This window comes from Aethina tumida, chromosome 2 (genome assembly GCF_024364675.1).
Source record: "Aethina tumida isolate Nest 87 chromosome 2, icAetTumi1.1, whole genome shotgun sequence".
Classification (NCBI taxonomy): domain Eukaryota; kingdom Metazoa; phylum Arthropoda; class Insecta; order Coleoptera; family Nitidulidae; genus Aethina; species Aethina tumida.
The window spans coordinates 7,378,549-7,385,223 of NC_065436.1; the positions used below are offsets into that span (position 1 = coordinate 7,378,549).

General features: G+C 26.1%; 1 long non-coding RNA gene across 2 annotated transcripts; it reads right to left on the reverse strand.

Moving 5' to 3' along the window:
* Positions 1 to 2,364: 2,364 nt before the first annotated feature.
* LOC109602674 (uncharacterized) lies at positions 2,365 to 3,094 on the reverse strand. 2 transcript variants are annotated; one of them, XR_007547296.1, is made up of 3 exons: positions 2,993 to 3,094; positions 2,563 to 2,718; positions 2,365 to 2,510 (listed from the first exon to the last, which is right to left on the reverse strand). It is a non-coding gene; the product is annotated as an uncharacterized LOC109602674 (long non-coding RNA). The 2 variants fall into 2 exon arrangements; XR_002191763.2 differs by having other exon boundaries at positions 2,952 to 3,077.
* Between the last annotated feature and the right edge of the window lie 3,581 nt (positions 3,095 to 6,675).

Below are 6,675 nucleotides of genomic sequence, written 5' to 3' on the forward strand. Positions count from 1 at the left end.
TGTTAAAGAAATATTAATAATTTTGTTGGATTTGAAGCAATTATTTTAGAATTTTAATCAATATACAAATACATCAACGTTCAGAATCTCACAGAAATTAAGAAGAAAATACAATTAATTTATATTTATGTTTCTTAAAATATATAATTTGCCACAGGGCATTTTTTGTTATAGAAACATCTGTCAATAAATATCAGATATTATAACCAAAATCTATAAAAATAAATTTCAATCACTTTAATTTCATAATTTTTAATTTAATATATAGGACATAAGAAGTCTTCCAAAATAATGTCTAACAGGAAAGGAGATTAATAAAGTTTTATCTTTAGTGTCTGAAACCTGAGTTGGAAACAATGAATTGACTTGGCCTCCACGGTCGCCAGATCTGAAACCTGGGTTGAAAACAATGAATTAGTTTGGCCTCAAGAGTTGCCAGATCTGAATCCTATAGAGATTTTCTTAGGGGGACTATATCGTACCAAAGTTCAAAATAATAAAAGATGATTTGTATTTTCAGGATCAGGAAGAAGGAGGAACATTTGAACGACGGGCCCAAACTTGTATTAAAACCTGTGGGAACAATTTTGAACAGATTTTCTAGATAGAACATTACATCGTTTCCTGTTAGAATTTTAAAAAAATAGAGTTTTTATGTATCAGTCTGTATGTGACAAAAATTTATCGGATAACTTGAGAAAGAGGCTGTATAAATATTAATTACTATATTGTAGGTAATATGAGGAAAAGAAAAACTCTTATTGCATCCAATCTTCGAGGATAATTTACTGATAATAAGCAGCAAATTTGAAAAAAAAAATGATTAATTTTACATTTGTGAAAAAACATTAATTACAGAAACTAAAAAAGTAGTTTTAATTATAAATTAATAGTTGTGATCATTGGCAAAAAATATTATAAAAGGGAACGTTAATACATAAATTATATAGATAGATAGATAGATATGAAAATTGTTATTGGGAGCAAAAATATCAGTTGGAGAAATTCGGGTGCAATAAATTTTTGTATAAGTTAATAATTTTACCCATTAAATGAAATTATCCTGGGGCAATAAATTTGGCAATTTAATTTAGATGATGCTAAGAATATTAAGTGTGAGCAAGTTCAAACGGTGCCTTTTGAAAATAATGTAAATATAATTAGAGTCGGTTTCTCAAACAAATTACGGATGTATGGCTGTCCACCTGTGTTTTCAGCATATGTTAGACAAATTTATGAACTGCTTTTATTTTCCGTGATATATAACATTGTTTACGCTAGACCCACTCTGAACACATAATTTTACTTAATGTGCCAAAAGTGGGTTAGTGACTAATTAACAATAAAGAAGTGACTCATGTCACAATTTCTTCAGATAATAAAATCAATTTAGATATATAAAAAATATAATGAAGATGGATGAATGAATCTAAATTGAATATATTAGCACACGCCATGATTTTGTATCATTGAATACAAGCTACTTCAATAAAATTAAATTCACAACATGTTATCCTGGTGATTTCTCTACAATTTGGACTTAATGTAAAGCCATTCATCAATTATTTGATGTATGTAAATTAGAGAATATTGGATATAAAATTAGTTTAGCACTAGTCCTTCTGGGGTTAACCAACGATTGATTTTTGATTTATCTACTTCCATATATCTAACACGTGTTATGTATTTGTGATAAGATACACTGCTCATTTGAAGAAGCTATATCAGAGCTAACTGCATGATCTTCTTAAACTCTAATTATCACAAGGATCTAACTCTGATTGTCTACAAAGATCCTAAAGTAATTGTGACCAAGGTAACAGGAAGCATATTTATAACTCTTATGTTCAATCTTTTTGTCAATTTATAAAACAAACAGCTTCATATTAAGGATCTGTGAAATTTCTTCTTAATATATTTTATCAATGAATCAAAAAATAAACATTATTTCAATTTCAATTATTGCCAATTTTTGGGGTTTCTGTCCACTGGGAATATTTTGAATGTATTGAAGCAACTTCTTTGTCAACTATGTAAGTTCAGATATTTTTACATTTTTCTGGTAGACAATAATTATTGTGTTGTAATAAAAATTCAATGTAGTCTCATGTTTTTAAATTAATCTAATTTGGGATCTCCATCATATTATATTATTTAGAACAGTTAGAACATCTTATATTCTTATTTATTGTTATTTTCAACTTCCTAGATAGTTCATTAAAACCTACATATATATTGTATTTACATATTCATTGAGTGATTATATCTTGGATAAAAGAAGGAACTAAATTAATTCTTTTATTCTGCACATTTCTGAATTGTTTGATAAAATCATAATTTGAATAGACAATATGAAAAGCTGTCTTAATATTATAAAGTTTATTGGTATAATTATTTAGTTGTATAACAAATTTGAAATATTCTTCAGTTTACAATTTTGGTATAATACTTCAGGCGCCGTAACTTTTTGTTTGAGGTTGTATATAACATTGTATATATGGGAAAAATACCTAAACAAAATTAAAATTAGTGTATTTAAAGGTATGTTAAAGATTAACTTACATTTATTATTCATTTCTATTTTAAATTCAACGTACGTGTGAAGAATGTCGATACTTTCTAAGCACAAAAATTGTGAAGATGGACAAAGCAGTGATCCAAAAGACTTTAAATGAACACCATTTTATCTGCACTCTTGGGATGCAAAAGTCTCTGACACTGGAAAAAAGTAAATTGATGGAATAAGTCAAAATTGACAATCAAAATTCAACAATAAAAAATAAATAAACACTCAAAAAATATTTTTTTAATAAAAATATAATAATATGTATAAAGATTTTATTCAAATTAATATTGTGGCAAAATTGGTCACAAATTGGTGAGTTCCAATTGCACCCAAAGTAAATTCGTGTTAGAACCGTGGATGGACACCTTTACTGAACACAACTCACCGAACTGCACTGATGCGATCAAAACTAACTTCCGCACGTACCTCGTCGGCTGAATAAAAAAGGCCGCTACCCGACTTTTTTCTACCTGCTCAATCGACTCTTTTTTCCATAACTTCGGCCATTATCTGATAGATGGCGAGCAACGTACTAAAAATGTGAACGCACATTTTAATAATGTAATTATGAAATTTGGCTTAACAGGTGGTTATGTTTCCTTTTTTATTTTGTCATTTATTTTAAGAACAGCTATTATTCCTTAATTTCACGTTATAAATAGCTACGATAAATATCATTAACGGGTGTTTTATATTTTTTGTAATAAATAGTGTACCGTAAAAATAAATTATGGACATGCATCTTACATTATGTTACTTGGTGATTTATTGCATTGGTACGTGTTTTAGTTCCACTTACAATTAATGATGATTTTAAATGTCAGTAAAAAGATTTTATGACAAATAAAAGAAATATATATTGATAAATTACCATCTTATGTTACACGGACCATAATTTATTGTAAAAATATTACTTATTTATTACTTTTATGGTTTTGTAATAGTACTATATTATTTGTATATATTATCTGAATTAATTGTACGTTTTATACGTCTTAGTCTGAATTTATGAAAAACAGTAAATTTATAATATTTTCGTTACGTTTTATACGTCTTAGCCTGAATTTATGAAAAACAGTAAATTTATAATAATTTTGAAAATAATACTTTATTTGTAATCCTTTAAAGTTCGGCAGTCAAAGAGTTTTCAAACAATTTAATCGACTTCTAAAGTTTCAGTGTCATTTTGTTCTATCGACTTGCCTTTTTACCCCAACAAAAACTAATAGTAAAATACGTGAAAAACATATCGAAAGCACTTACCTGCTAAACGATCCGATAAATGGTATTTAGATATTAAACTGTGCGATTAGGCCCTTTTAATAGTGAGGTCAGATTATAGAAGGCTCAGGTATAGGAACTGATTGGATGTGTCACGGCTGATCATTTCCGGTCCATCGGCGTCTTTTTTTATCGGCCGGAAGATATTGTAATTTTTTAGCCGATCAATTTGTACGGGATTTAATAAGTTTCGATGGCGTAATGAATAAATTATACGAAAACGGGTTCCAGCCTTTTATTAAAAAAATTTGTTATTAAGTGTTTCATGAATATTCATCGGCGAGTTCGTTTTAGCATTTTATATGCACATTTATGACTACAAGAAAACAAGTACAATATAACGAAGGAATATGTAACAAGTCAATTTTAAATAAAAAAAATATGTACCCGAGACAAATTTAATTCCACGTTTAGAATCGGAATTAATTAAAACGACATATAGGATGAACTTTACATTTTAATATTCAAGAGATTGTTTAGTTAGTTTACAATGACTAATGTGTACTGCGGTTTTAAGTTTAGCATGCTTTGTTGTAAGAGTTATTAAAGTGACATTTATAGAGCCGGTTTTGTACTGAGCTCCGTTTAAAACAGAAAATAAATATAATTTGAGTTTTAGTTATTCTTACGACAATCGTGTAACATTAACAAATGCTTTTAAGTTATTAAAACCTTTCTTACAGAGGCAATCCTTTATAAAAAAACTGAGTATCAAAATATAAAATAAACTTTGGTCAATTATTGGCCATATTGGCGGATATCTGAGGATTCTATCATGCAAAATAGAAGTACATAAATATACAAATTAATAGATATGTGTAAGAAAAACATTTTCAAATATATTTTCTAATTTTACAATATTTTAATAATTTCATAAATATTCATTCAAATATTCCATATTTAGAATCGAAATTAATTGAGACGATAATTCATGTACAGAAAAGAGGAAGAAAATTATGTTTTAATATTAAAGAGCAAATGTAGCAAATTAATTTACTATGACAACTGTGAACTGCGGCTTTTAGTTTAGCAAGCTTTGTTGTAAGAGTTAATAAAGTAACATAAAGCCCGTTTTGTACTGACCGCCGTTTAAAACAGAAAATATAATTTGTGTTTTAGTTGTTCTTGTGACAATGGTTTGCAATTAACACAAATGTTTTGTATTAAAATATAAAGTAAACTTTTGTTTTCTTGGCTTAGAACTTGTTTTTCAAAAGTTCTCAGCATTCCAAATAGAAATATTTTTGATCACAAACATTTAATTGAAGTATATTGTATAAATATTCATTATTAAATTCATTTTGACATTTTATGTGCACATTTACGACTGAGAAAAACTAAATAATTTGTAAAAGAATCTAATTTAAACACAAATACATATACCACACTCATATTTAATCCCACGCTTAAAATCAGAATTAATTAGAACGTTATTTTGTATATAGAAAAAGGGATGAATATTATGTTTCCATATTCAAGGTTTTTTAGCAAAGTTAGTTTTAGTTTTAAATGAGTAAAATGTACTGCGGTTTTAAATTTAACGTACTTTATTGTAAGACTTATTAAAGTGACATTTATAGAGCCGGTTTAGTACTGAGCACTATTTAAAAGAGAAAATATAATTTAAGTTTAAGTTATTCTCTTGAGAGTCGTTTAATATTAACATATGTTTTTAGATAAAACTTTTCATACAGTGATACAATTAATTTTTAATGGTTACATATTTAGAAAAAATAAAAAATATTAACTTTGGTCAATTATTCTTCTTGGGAAAAGCTTGTACATACGAAGTAGAAATATATAAATAAATAAGCAAAATAAATGGTTACAAGATTTTAGTTGTCATATGGATAACTATTTCATTTAAATGGTTTTATTACGTTTTAGAGCAATAAAACATATATTCATCTTTTGAGATAAAAATGTGTCGTACAGAGGTAGGATTAATTTTTTAATAGTTGGATATTAAAAAAAGAAACTAAAAAATATTGAAATATAAAAAAAACTTTGGTCAATTATTCTTCACGGAAAAAAATTTGGATGTTAAAAGTTCTTGGCATACAAATATAAATATATAAATAATTAGTATATTTAATTAAAACTAAATAAAAAATACTTCAAATTATACATTTGAAAAATGTTGAATTTGTTGTTAATAATATATTTATTTTTATTTGCAAGGTTTTAGTTATCATGTACTTTTATTTCATTTAATTTTTATCATATTTAAATGGTTCAACTGCGTTTTAATGTAATAAAACATACACTTTTTTGAGACAAAAAGCGTTTCACACAGAAATAAGATTAATTTTTTAATAGTTGCATATTAAAAAAATAAGAAACAAGAAATATTTAAATATAATAAAAAATGTTGGTCAATAATCATTCTTGTTAAAAAAAAAAAACTAGAACATCAAAAGTTTTTGACATGCTATATAGAAATTCATAAATAATTAAGAATATTTAAATAAAACGAAAAGAAGTACTAATTATTTATTTGAAAAGCAATTTAAATTTATTATTAATATAATAACACATTTATTTTAAGGTTTTAATTGTCATATGCGTAACTTTTATTTCGTTTAAATGGTTCAATTGTGTTTTACTGTAATAAAACATAACATACATTTTTGAGATAAAATCGTTTCATAGAGCGATAAGATTAATTTTTTAATAGTTGTATATTAAGAAAAAAGCTAAAATATGATGAAATATAAAAGAAATTTTGGCCAATTATTCTTCTTGGGAATAACTTGGACATTAAGAGGTCTTTCAATACTAAATAGAAATATATAAATCATTAAGTACATATATTTAAATAAGCAAAC